Genomic DNA, 14695 nt, shown 5'->3' on the forward strand with positions numbered 1-14695 from the left:
GGATGTTCTTGAAGATAGTGACTGGCTCTTCATGGTAATTACTTGTTAATTTGTTGTTCCATCATAGGTGAACAGGAAATAAATGGGTTGCTGTAGAAAACAAATTGGCTTTCCCATATTAGAGGGCTTCTGATCCCCTATACTGTAGTGAATAGTTATTAAATGGGAAAAGAGCTTAAAACTCCTCTGGAACAATGGTAGCAATCACCGTCCTTGCAGACTAGTTAGAAAAGTGTAGCTATAAAAGATTTCTGGAAACCCCCTGTTGTGATACCCAGCAAATAGTTTAAGATAATGGCGATGGTGGTGGGGTGCTCACAGTAAAAGGAGCGAGAGAGACAGTTTGGAAAAGAATCCACCAGTCAGTGGAGGGAAATGGTATCTCCCTAAATAGCAGTCTTAGAAAAGGCTGAGTCATTTAAGTCATCGTTTTAAACAAGGGACAATTAACAGGATCTCTCTCTTTCTCTCAGTCCCCTCTTTGGGTTTGTCAGTCCCTGCAGAGGTGTTCAAAGCTGAGAAAGAGGTGATAAAATAATAAAAGGGAAGGTAGTTTACTCCATCCTTTCTCAGTGCTGGCTGCATTAATGCTCTGCAGAGGAAAAGTTCACTCTTTATCAATTTCCACAAAGAGCAGGAGTGTTTGGGCAGGGGCGTGTAATATAAGAAGCCATCAGAACATCTGCTCCTATGTTTTCATTTTTAATACCGTAACCAACTGTGTCCAAGGACGTTTCAATGGGAAGATATCGTGCCCAGTACAAAGTAGGCTCTGGATAAATATTTGTGGAAAGAATGAGCTTTGGGTATTTGTTTGCCTTCCTCTTTGATAGTAAGTAATGCATTTTTTGAGATAGAAATTTTCTAATTCCCAAGCAACAAAGTATTATTGGAACATTGCTTATCCCTTCAAGGAACGAAACAATTTTTGGTGGGTGGGGGTTGGGGAGGGGAGAGGATAAGATTGAGACTTATTTTATGACCTATTGGTTTGCTTGTTTGTTTTCACCCAATGGAGCAGCATGAGATGGTAAGTTTTCTGTACTCAGGAAGTAACTTATTAAGCACCAACCAAAGAAAATAAAACCTAACTCTTCTAAGAGTAGGCCAGCGGGAAAAAGTCTGGCCATTTCATTACTTAGCATATATTGCCCACAGTCACAAGATGTATCTAATCTTCATATTCTTAATTTCTTTTTAGAAATTCAAAGTCTGGAGAGTCACTGAGGAAGATATTACCAAAAAGAATTTCAGTTGGAGCTACTAAGCAAATTCCATTTTTAGGCCCTTTTTTTTTCTTTTTACCAAATATCCATATAGTGATAATGGAGGAAGTTTCTTCGGGCCATTATAAAAGTTGGAGATAAGATGGTGGTAGTACATGCAAGGAGTAACCAATAATGGACAGCCAGCATTCTCCATTGATATCCAAATAGTGCGAAGAGAATGAGGAAGAAGTTCCAACTCATTGGGTAGATTTCTTGTAGATAATTAATGGGAGGTCACAAACAAAAGTCATATTTAAAGGGCAAGCTAGTAGTCTGCAATGTTAGAGGGAATACAGATACTGAGGGCAGCTAGGTGGTATAGTGGATAGAGCACCAGGTCTGGAGTCAGGAAGACTCATCTTCCTGAGTTCAAATCTGGCCTCAGATACTAGCTGTGTAATCCTGGGCAAGTCACTTAACTCTGTTTGACTCAGTGTCCTCATCTGTAAAATGTGCTGGAGAAGGAAATGGTAAACCACTCCAGTACCTTTGCCAAGAAAATTCCAAATAAGGTCATGAAGAGTCAGATACAACTACAATGATTGAATAACAGATATTGATCAGAGTACAGATCCAGAAAAGTATGGATCCTGTAGAAGCAATTATTGCTAAGAGAACATTAAAAAAACCAAATACTTCTTTCAGTAATCACACATGCACTCATGAACATGCACACACAGACTCACACACAGAGATATCCCTGGAGAGCTCAGTTTAGGCTCGATTATGTCTTATCACCCCAGCTATTAATTAGAATTCCTGAAGCCTATGCTGTGGGAAGATCAGCAACTGGACTTCATGGCTCACAACTTTCCGAGGGGCAATCTATTTCCTGGAGTAACTAACTAGGAAAGCTTCTGCCAGGGGTTTACAACTCAAATGTTTGGAAATTCAGAACCAGTGTCTATGAAGCTGAGTTTTGACAGCTGAAAATGAGATGTAAATCTCAAACTGTGAAACCCCCTGACTCTGTCAGTTGGAAAGTTGCCTCTGTGGGAGATGGCCTCCAAGAAGGTCTGTATTAAATATAGTGTTTTTATCATTCTGGTTCATACAAGAACAGGAGTGTGTGTATATGGGTGGGGGAGGATGGAAAATGGAAAAATTTCCACTTTAAAATTAACTCTTCTCTTGGTGTTGGCTTTTGTAGGACTAAAGGAGGTTCATAACAAAGTTTTCAAATATACTTCTACTCTCAGAATTTCCTTCTAATGATGCCAACATGTCTTACACTATGGTTTCTGATGAAGGTGGAAGCATGGACCACATATTAAAGAGGTATTAGGTCAAATATAGAGCAGTCCCAACATAGAGTAGAGAGTGACTCATGTAGATTCTCCATCATTATTGTCACTTGGACAGGTAACATGGGGTAATAGAAGGAGCACTGCAGGTGGGCTCAAGAGACTTAGGCTTGACTTTTAGTTCTGTCTGACACTGTGAGACCATGAACAAACCTCAGTTTTGTCATCAATAAAATAGGAACAATAATACTGGTACTATCTACTTCACAGTCTTATTATCCAAAGTTTTATAAACTCTTTCTCTGTATGGGAAAACACATTTGCATGAACACATTTGTTTGTTTATGTCAAAATCTTACAAGGAATTCCTGGTAAGGAAACTCCTACTACCAAGCAGAGCCACAACTAATCTATAATTTGTAATCTTCAAGGATTATCTAGGGCACTGACAATTTAAGTCACTTACTTGCCCAGGTTCAGACAGTCAGTATTTGTGAAAGGTAGGGGCTTCCCCCCTGTTCTCCCTGACTCTGAGGCTGGACTTGTCTCCATCATAACACCATACATTTGTAAAGCATTATAATGATTGTTAACAAACATGTTTAAGTTCCTAGCCTACGTAGGCAACATGCTATAGCTAGACTTAGAGTCAGAAAGGCTTGGGATCAAATCCAGTCTCTCATACTCATGAACTCTATGACCATAGTCACGAAGCTGAACTCTGAGCCTCAGGGAACTTTCGAAGTTATAGAAGACTTAGAGCAGGCATGGGTGGCATAATTTCATACACCAGGTGAAATCACTGGTTTTAACGTATTGATATACATCTAGGGCACAATGCTGGGTGCAAGAAATGGAAAGATTTATATGATATGGTCCCTGCCCTGAGAAGCCCTGTAGTCTATTTGAAGAGGTAGGAAATCGGTATACAGTAAAGGCAGGTAGGTGGCACAGTGGATAGAGTGCTGGCCTTGGAGTCAGGAGGACCTGAATTCAAATCTAGCCTCAGATACTTACCAGTTGTGTGATCCTGGGCAAGTCACTTAACAAACTTCAGTTTCCTTATCTATAAAATGAGCTGGAGAAGGAAACAGCAAACCACTTCAGGATTTTTGCCAAGAAAACCCCAAATGGAGTCATGAAGAGTCAGACACAACTGAAAAATGACCAAAAGTCACAATCAACAATACGTAATAAATGCCAAAGAAGTGATGGGACAATTGGTACTACCAGTGTTCAAAGGGGGAAATGATCAATGAGAGCTGGGAGTAGTTAAGAAGGATTTGAGCTGAAAATAGGAACCGAGCATTACAGAAGGGAGGAGTGTTTGTCCATTTTGGTTGAAGCAGGGACTGTGCAGGGAAGCACTGGGAGATAAATTTGTAGAGAATTTGGGAGCAGGTCATGAATAGCTTTGAATACTAGGTCAAAGAATATAATAATAATTGTAATGGACACTTTAAGGTTGTCAAAGACCATATATGTATGTATAAACACGTATACACATATTTGTATATATACACACGTATGTATGTGTATTCTGTGTAATTAATGTAACATGTATGTTCTATGACATTAAGCTATCATGTTACATTAATTAATATACTGATGTTGTATATATAAACCTTAAAGTGCTATATAAATGTTAGCTAATAATAGTAACAATAATAGCTGGCTTTTACATAGCACTTTAAGTTTTGCAAAGCTCTTTGCAAATATTATCTCATATCTCATTTGATTGTCACAGCAACCCTATGAAGGTTGGTGCTATTATTGTTCCCATTTTACAGGTGAGTAAACTGAGGCAAAAAGAGATTATAAGGGACTTGCCACGGGTTACACAGCAAATGTTAGCTAGAGTTTGTAAAGCTTTGTTTACACGTATGATCTCATTTGATCATCCCAACATCTCTGGAAAGTAGATGCTATGACTATCCATTTCCATGTTACAGATGAAGAACCTAAGACTCAGAAAAGGTAAATATCCTTGAGAGCAGGGACTATCTTTTGTCTTTCTTTCAATTCCTACAAATGTTAATTGACTGAATGACACAGAGTCTTAGGTGGAATTTTGACCTAGGTCTTCCCACCTCTAAGTTCAAGTCTTTATATCATCATGTTCCATAGACAGTAAGGATTGTTGAAGATTTTGAGCAGGGGGCGAAGGAGGGGACAGAATGGTTGTTTAGGTCCCCTCCAGTTCTAAATTCTCGATTCTGTAATTCTTTGAATAGTGGTATGGGGACGACAGTTTATGAGGATGTCTAGGGGCACTAATAAAATATAGCCTTTCCTTTATTAGAGATTCTTAACTTGGAGACTATGATTTTGCATTTTAAAATATTTTTGCATATAATACAATTGGTTTTCTTTGAGATCCTATGAATTTTATTTTATGCATTTAAAAACATTATTCTTAGAAGGGGGCTCACCAGAATGTCAAAAGCTTGTCCATGACACAAAAAAAGGCTAAGAATTGCTGATTTAAAGGATGATTTTTAATAAATTCACTTACTATTTTTTTAGACAAAACACAGAACTTCTCTATTTCCCATTCTTCTCCTAGGATTTTTATTTTTTTTTCTTTCATATATAAAACACCCTCATACTAACCTCTCCTTGTTTTGATTCCCCCTAGTTCTTTAAATTCTTCTCGAAGCTACTACCACCCCAATTCAGGCCCTCATTGCCTCTAGCCTGGACAACAAATAACGAATTTTCCTGTTTCCAGTCTCTCTACCACTCCAAACTGCTAATTGATTTAAAGAAAAAAATAATCTTTCTAACATACAGAACTAACCACGTCTCTCCTCTGCTCTAAAGTCTTCAGGGACTCTCTATTGCCTTTAGGATAAAGTTCAAACTCTTGACCTTAAATTTACCCCTTAAACTCTTTCTTAATTTGACTCCAACCCACCTTATTTGACATTGCTCCTCTTCACACACTTTCAAATTTTCCTGCCCATCTGGACGAACTGTCCCTCAGATTCTACATGACATTGACTATCTTCTCATATTTTTTAGGGCATCCCCCATTCATGGTGTCACCTCCACATTTCAGAATTCTACTTTTCCTTCAAGTCTCAGTGGAAGAGGCACCTCCTTCATGCAGCCTTCCCTGATCTCTCCCCAGTCAGAAAGTACATTCTTGTCCCTCAAATGTTCCTAGAGTACTTTGTCTGAATGTCTTCTTTGTTCTAGTAACTTTGAATTCTGGTTTACTTTCAACTACATCTATCTGTGTTTATGGCATATATAGTAAGACGCTATAGTAAGACACAAGCTCTTTAAACACAATAACAATGTCATTTTGAAATGTGAATATTCTCAGTCCCTAGCCTGGTGCTCTGCAGCTAGTAGATGTTTAATAAATATTTGTTAAAAGTAATACTAGATTACATGACTATGTAGTCCTCTAGGAACTACACTTATGGCACCCTTCTAATATTCCAAATTCATATTCCTAAAGCATAAGTATGATCATTACTATGCTGCTCAAGAAGCTCCAATGGCTCCCTGTTGCTCTAAGGATGAAATACAAACTCCTATGTGACATCTAAAGAAACCTGTCTCTATCTACCTTTCCAGTATTACTGCATGTCATTCCTCTTCTCACATCATACAGTAGCCAAACTTGTTTACTTTCTGTTCTCCATACAGAACATTCCATAGCTCATCTGTATGACTGAGTGGCAGGCTTTCTACCATATTGGAGATGTACTTCCTCCTTACCTCTGCCTTGGAGAATCTCTACTGTCTTTCAAGGTTCAGCTCAAGCCCTCTTTCTTACACAAGAACTTTCTTGATTTCCCTAGATTCTCACCACCCATGTTACTTTGTGCATGTTTTTATATTTTGTTATCTGATTTGTTTATGTCTTTAGCTCCTGGCACAGAACCTAGCACATAAAGTATACTTAGCAAATGCTGTTTGAATAAAATGAATCCCAGTTACGCAGAATCCAGAGATCCAGGATTCTTTTAGAAGTAGGATGTTAAGTAAGCTTGCACTTAGTTCTTCTAGAGTTAGATAGGGCTGAAGAAGGAAAGGAAACGACAGTCAACCTTAGTCATAGAACAGAACCGGAGTCTAACTGCTGGAAGTAACATCTCATAGAAGCCTATAATTAATTATACAGATTAAGAAACTGAGGTTCAGGGAAGCTGATGACTTACGCAAGATGACAAGTTGTGGCAGGGCTACTTTTAAGGAGATGTTAAATTCCTGAAGGCACTGTGATTATATCTAGAATTTGTTAAAATGAGAGGCGTAGTCAGAGGATTGAACTTGAAAGCCTACATACCATCCCTATGCCACTCAATTGGTAGAAGCCCCCACTGATGTTATGCCATTAAAAGATCCAAGGCAGCCTCCCACTCCAATCCATCCCTCCCCAAGCCCCGACCCTGAGAGAATAGAATACCCCCTACTAGCACTCATAGAATCAATTATGGAGTTAGAAGTGACCTCAGAAGGCAACCTGTCCAACCCATAACTGAAAAAAAAGAATCCACTGTAGCTGAAAGAGCAACTGAGTCTGACAACATATGCAATGGTTAGTGTGTTCTTTAGATAAGAAGAAAAAGTATCAGTCAGTCAAAAAGTACTTATTAAATGCTTACTATTTGCTAAGCCAATGTACAGTGCCACTAAGAAGTGATCAACTATCTTTTGCTTCAAAACTCCAATGAGAGGGAACCCATGAAAGTTCAAGTTGTTATAAAGTTTTTCCTTACATTGAGTTTAAATTTACTTTCCTGCAATTTTGACCCATTGATCCTGGTTTTACCCACTGGGGCCAAACAGAATAAGATTAATTCCTCTTTCACAGCACATCCTGTCAAGCACTTGATGACTGCTATAATGTTCCCCAAGGGTCTTCTCTTATCCAAGCAAACTATCCCTAGTGTGTTCAATTGATCCTCATATATTATCGTCTCCAGACTTCTCACCAATCTGATCACTCTCCTCTGGATACACTCCAGCTTTTCTATGGCTTTCCTCAATCATGATACCCCAAATTGTGTATGATACTTCAGATGTGATCTGACTAGGGCAGAGTACAAAAGAATATTGTGAATATTCTACCTCTCTTAATGCAGGATAATATGATATTATTATTATTATTTTGGCTGCCATGTCAAAATCTTGGCTTTTATCTTATTCAAATTCAATGACTCTTTCTCCCATTGTCTATTATGTCAATTATATTTGGCCAGTCATTCCAGCCTGTTAAGATGAATGAATGTATGAAAAATAATTTACAAAGTGCTTACCATGTTAAAAAAAAAACTATGCTAAGCACAACATATAGAAAAGAGAAGAGAGGCAGTCCTCAATATATATGGGCTTTAAGATTTGGAAAGCACTTTACAAATATCATCTCACTTTATCTTCACAATAATCCTGGAAGGTAGGTGCTATTATTATCTCATTTTACAGATAAGGAAAGAAAAGAAGACAGAGGACAAGTGTCCACCTGATACTTAACTGCTAGTATGTGTCTAATGCTGGATTTGAACTCAGGAGTCAGGACCAGTGCTTTATCCATTGTGCTACTTAACTGTCTCTTAAGGAGTTCACATTCTTAATTATTAGAAAGAAATTTCTGCTTCCTTGCTCTGCCATCTAACTTGGTAGCTATATTTTCTGGCTTTGAATGTTTTGAAGCCACAAAAGCATAGAAAGTTTTATAGTTTCATCCAGTTATTAAGAATTAAAATTATAGATTAAAAATTATTGATTCTATGAGTACTCAAAGGGGCCATTCTATTCTCTCAGGATAAAGGTTTGGACAGGGATGGATTGGGATGGGAGGCTGCCCTGGATCCTAGATCCTAGTTTTGATGGCATAACATTGGCGGAGGCTTCAACCAATTGAGTGGCATAGAGCTGGTGTGTAGGCTTTCAAGTTCGGTCTTCTGACTATGCCTCTCATTTTACCAGACTTTAGATATAATCTCAGTATTTATTCAATTATTACTCAATTGATTAAAAATAAAGTAAAAGAAAATTGATGAATAATAATGACTGAAGGACAGATCTTTGGGGCATTCTATTAGAGACCCTCTAAGCTGACATCAACTTATTAATGTCTTTGGGGCTAAGTTTTCTCATCTTTAGAAAAGAACAAGCTAGACATAGTGATCTTTAATAAATTCTTCCAACTCCCAATTCTATGACATAAGAAGGACCTTCACATGTGAAAATGCAGAATTTCCAAATTTTGAGCTTCGGTGTTTTCAGTGAGAACTATTAAGTCAGATACACTTAGCAATAATGTTATAATTCTATTCTATTTTTTTTTTTTTAGTTTTTAGGATCACAGGATATGAAGGGACCTCAGAGGTCATATAGTCTAACTTCCTTATTTTGCAGATGAGGATACTAAGACCAAGGAGGTATAGCAACTTGCTTAGGTTCATATACAGGTAGCAACAGTGATTAGGATCATAAATCTAGGAGTAGGAGAGACCTCAGAAGCTGTTTAGTATAACTCCTTTATTTTATAGATGAGGAAACAAAGACTCAAGGAGGTGAAGTGATTTTCCCCAGGTTACACAAGCTGCCAATAACTGGTATTGACCATACTACCCAAAAATGTTGAAACATGTGCCATGGACTGACCACCCACTTTAGCCCTTCAATGACTTCCCTTCCTAGAGGCTACTCATACCTAACCTTACCCTGTTTTTGCATATCAGTTTGCCTGCTCCTTGATTATCTGTCACTTGACAGTTACTATCTAATTTAATTGTACTTTGTTTTGTTTTTTGTCAAGGTCTAGCACATAGCTAATGCTCCATCATGGTATGGATAGAGCCCTAGACTTAAGGGTCAGAAAGATCCAAGTCCAGCTTTTCCCTCTAGCATTTACTAGTTATGCAACTATAGCAAAGTAACAAACTTTCCCAGTTTCCTCAACTGTAAAATGGGAATAATAATAATAATAATAATAATAATAATATATAGCATACCTACCTTACAGAGTTGTTTTGTGGCTCAAATGATATTAGGTATGGAAAGTGATGTGCAAAATTTAAACCACTATTAGAAAGTAAGTTATTAATAAATGATGAGCTCAATAATCTTAGGAAAACATAGAAAGACTTGCACAAAAAATGAACAGTGAAATGAGCAGAACCAAGGGAACACTGTATATAGTAACAGCAATATTGTTTTAAGAATGACTTTGAGCAAGTAATTTATTTTGACTGTTACAAATACCCAAATTAACCACAAAGAATATATGAAGAAAGATACTCCCTGTATCTAGAGAAAGAACTGATATATAAAAGTATGTATAGAATAACTTTGCACATATATATATGTATACACATACACACAAACACACATATATAGACGCGAATTTGTGTCTAATGGTGGCCATCTCTAGGATGGGGAGGGAGGGAAGAAAAAAATAAATTTACAAAATAACTTTGTTGTATATTAAAAAGGAATAGCAAATCATACTTAGTAGATTTTTTAGTTTCATGTGCAGTCATCTTTTTTCATACTATGTTGTGGGAATGCTTGTCTTATTCCATAAATTAAAAATAAAAATTAAAAAAGTAAGTTATCACTATTATTGTTATCATCATCATATACTATTTTACTATTAGCACCAAATAATCAGTGCAGCAGTTGTTATTCAAGAAAAATTACTTATAAATTGGTCTTGAAGTATTCAGTGTATTTTGTTACTAATAAAATTTCACTTTTAAAGTAAGACCTGAGCAGCCCACATTGTCTTGACTCAAGGACAATCAGCTAATAGACATAAATTGATTTGATTTATTTAAAATGTACTGCATGAATGACCACAATGGGGATGCCCTATTACCAAACAAGAAACAATTTGTTTCATTGCAATATACCAAACACTGACCATCCTCCTCCTCCCCTCACCATGGGAATATTGGAGTCATAAATGTGTCTAGGATAAATTTGTTTGAGCAATAGGAGGTGATGGCAAAGAAGGGAATTAGTCAATATGTATTCATTAAGTGCCTACTATGTACGAGGCACTATATTAAGTGCTAGTGATTCAAAAAAGTCCAAAGACAGTCTCTCCTCTCAAAGAGTTCACAGTCTAATGGGAAGGGCAACATAAAAACAACTGTGTGGAAACAGGTTATAGGCAGGATAAATTGAAGACAACCAACAAAGAGAAGGCATTAGCATTGAGGGGGATTGGGAAAAGCTTCTTGTAGAAGTTGGGATTCTATGAGGTATTGGAAGGAATCTGGGAAGCTGAGAAGCAGAAGGAAAAGGAGGAAGAGATGGGGGGAGGAAGGGAAGGGGAGGAAGAGAGAGAAAGAGAGAGAGAGACAGAGAGAGAGAGACAGAGAGACATAGAGAGTGAATTCCAAGCATGAGAGACACACAGTGAAAATGGCTAGAGTTTGAAGATCGAGAGTCTTTCGGAAGTCAGCGTAACTGAATCTCAGAATACATGGGGTAAGTTGCAAGATGACTGAAAAGTAGGAGGAAACCAGGTTATGAAGGATTTTGAATGCCAAGCAAAGAATTTTCTATCTGATCCCAGATCTGATAGGGAGTCACAGGAGTTTATGAATAAGGGGGTGACATGATCTGACCTTTTCTTTAGGAAGATCACTTTGACATCCTAGTAGAGAATGGATTGAGGTAGGGAGAGGCTTGTGGCAGGCAAACCAACCAGCACGATGGAGTGATTTAATGAGAGCTTATATCAAGATAGTAGCAGAGTCAGAGAAGAGAAGGAAGCATATATAAGAGAGATTATGAAAGTACAATCAACAGTCCTTAACAAGAAATTGTTTATGGGACATGAGACAGGGTGGGAGTCAAGGATAACACCCTTGGTTTTAAGCCTGGGTTACTGGGAGATTGGTGGTAACCTCAACCCTAATGGGGAAGTTAGGAAGGAGAGAGGACTTAGGAGGAGAGATGAATTCAGTTTAGGACACAACAAAACAAGGGCAGTTGTGCCTGCAAAGGATAGCTCTTCCTGTAGAGATACTGGCCGTTATGCATCTTTTTAAAAAAATTTTAGACAAATACTAAAACTTAAATACATTGTAAGAAAAGAAAAAGAAACATATTATAAACTTAAATATTAAATAAGAAAAAAGCATTTCGTGTGCACAGCAGAACACAGGAGATGACACAGAATATATAGCAGTAACTTTTCATTTCAAGAAAACCTACATATTGACCACTGTACATTATGCTGCAAACTGTCCATCTTTTCTTTACTTCCTTGTAGATTTTCTTTTGTTCTCCACTGTGCTTTGTTCTCTCCATCCCCTGCTTCTCCTCCCTTCCCCCAGGCTACAATTAAGTGTTGATGTTTATATATATTGATATGTACATAGATGTATACATATATACATATACATACATACATACTTACATAAACATATACTTTACCTGAAAGATCCTACTCCTAATCTTTGCTTTCTGTTTGTGTGTATCCCTTTTTTCCTGTCTCTCCTAACTCCTCTACTTCTACCCTCTACCTTGCCCTCCTATTACTTAACCTACCCCCTCTACAGCAATGCTTCCCTTATCCTCCCCTTCCCTTAAATCAAAACACCCTTTTGTACACCCCTTTGATCTATTCCCTCACCCTCCCCTCTAAAAATCCCTACCTTATCCTTCCAAGAATCCCTCCCTTATCCTCCCAAGAATCCCTCCCTTATCCTCACGTTCCCATACTCTTCTATAACCCCTTTTTAACCTATTCCCTCATCCTCCCCTCTAAAGATCCCTCCTTTATCCTCTCCCCCGTCCTTATCCCTTAGAGTTTTATTTCTTTCTAAATTTAGAAGACTTTTATACTCTTCTAGATGTATATGTATTGTTCCCTCTTGAGCCCATTCCTGATGAAAGTAGGTTTCTAGAACTCACATCCCCCCTGCCCCATCTGGTTCTTCCTCCCATACCTCATTTGTATAATTACGCCTTTAGCTGTTCTTGCATGGTTTTACTTTTCGAAGTCATATTATACTCAGATCTGCCCCAATCTTACTTATAAGCTACCTCATTACTAATAACAATCTCAGATGTACATACACAAAAGGTCAATAGTCTACCCTTATTGAGTCCCTTGTCATTGGTATGTGCCTTATATTTCTCTTGGCTCTTGTATGTCAGATTTTCTATTACATCCAGGGTTTTTTTTAAACAAAGTCCCAAAAGTCTGACAATTCATTAAATGTCCATTTTTTTTTCCATTCAGAATTATGCTTAGCTTTGTTGGGTATGATATTTTAGACCAGAAGCCCTCTTCTTTTGCTCTTTGATATGTAGTGTTCTAAGACCTGTGATCTTTTAGTGTTGCCAGTGCTGGATCTTGTGTGATTCTAATTGTGGTACCTCCATATGTAAATTGTTGTTGTTGTTGTTATGGTTGTTGTTGTTGTTGCTCATAATATTTTGTCTTTGAGCTGGGAGTTTCATATTTTAATTATAATATTCCTGTGAGTTTTCCTAGTAGGATCTCTTTCAGGTGGTGATTGGTGGATTTTTTCAATTTCTACTTTCCCCTCTTATTCTAATTCTTCAGGACATTTTTCTTTAATTATTTCTTATGTTATTGTATCAAGATTCTTTTTTTGATCATAACTTTCAGGTAGTCCAATTATTGTTATGTTTTTTCTTCTTGATCTGTTCTCCAGATCAGTTGTTTTTCTTATGAGATGTTTCACATTCTCTTCTATTTTTTCATTCTTTATATTTTGCTTTTTTATTTCTTGATCTCTAATAACTTTGCTGGCTTTCCCTTGCCCAATTCTGCTTTTCAAGGAGTCATTTTCTTCTTTCTGGATCTCTTTTTCTAATTGAATGACTTTCTTTTCATAATCTTCTTGTCTTTATTGGATTATTCTTAGTTTTCATTTTAGTTTTTCCTCAATCTCTCTCATTTGACATTTAGTTTTTTTAAAGTTCTTCAGTGAATTCATTTTGGGCAAGTGACTATTTGACATTACTCTTTGGGACAGAACAGAGTTTCTTTGATTCAGTATCCTCTGAAGATAAATCCTGGTCTTCTCTACTCCCATAGTAGTTCTCTATGGTTGGATTCTTTCTCCTTTGCTTGTGCATTTTTTTTTTGTAATAGTTTAGTTTTTATAATCACCTTTTGTCCTGGGGTATGGAGGATAGTGCCTCTGGCCTCAGATTCTCTTCAGTTCTCCCCTCTGACCTTGAAATCAAACCAAGACCTCCATCCTCCTGTAAGTGCCTACAGCCAATGGTGTCCCTGACCCACTACTTCTGCACTCACCAGGCGTGTGCTGGTTCCTTCTCTCTCCTGCAGCTCTCCACAGCACAGATGAGTCTGGCATTCCTTGTCAGCAGACATTCCCTCAATCTTCCCAGGCTCAGATGCCCAACAGCCCTCACTGTCTCGGAGGTAGAAGTTCTTGGGGTTGGGGCTGAGGCAGCCTCCCAACCCAGCTAACCCCAAGGCTTACTGCTTATTGTTTAAGGGGACCTAGGACCTCACCTGCAGGTGATTACTCTTCACAGGGGTGAAATCTCTCCTGGGATTTTTCTTCATATCTTCTCTGTTTGTCCCAGGAGGACCCCTGTTCTGCCCCTACTCTTATTTATTTTCACAGCTCTATGTTTACCCTAAGGCACTATTTTATCCCTTTTGTGGGTGAAAATATTGAGAGTTTGGAATTTTCTGACCTATTCTACCATCTTACCAGAATCCTCTTGCAGCCTCTGTAGATCTTAAGAGGGACAGAGGGTTCTAGGAGAGAAGTATCAGAGGGATGTGACCCTTGTAGAGTAGTAGATGACATGTCATCAGTAGCTGACAAGGTGAGGCCTAAGAATGACAAGGTGAGGCCTCAACTGAGAGAAAGCTCACTCTCACAAGAAGGAAGAAATCCTGCCATGCCTATAAAAACATCCTGTGGCAACCCCCCCACCCTTGCCTGGTGTTAGTTATACCTCTGATAATGACAGTGGGAGAAAAAAAAAAGCAGTGAATGACATGGCTAAATCTCTCTGGCCTGAAATAGATTTTTTTTAAAGTGCTAGAATTAACTGAAGGAGCAGAAAATATCACATTAGGGGATTGTAAAGAAGGTCAGGCCAAAGCAATAAGTTGAGTTTACTCAAACATCTGTAGCTTTTTAGAATTTTTATCAAGGATTTTCATATTAACATTTGATTTTACCCTGG

This window comes from Phascolarctos cinereus, unplaced genomic scaffold, assembly GCF_003287225.1.
Source record: "Phascolarctos cinereus isolate Bilbo 61053 unplaced genomic scaffold, phaCin_HiC Scaffold_2;HRSCAF=192, whole genome shotgun sequence".
Classification (NCBI taxonomy): Eukaryota; Metazoa; Chordata; class Mammalia; order Diprotodontia; family Phascolarctidae; genus Phascolarctos; species Phascolarctos cinereus.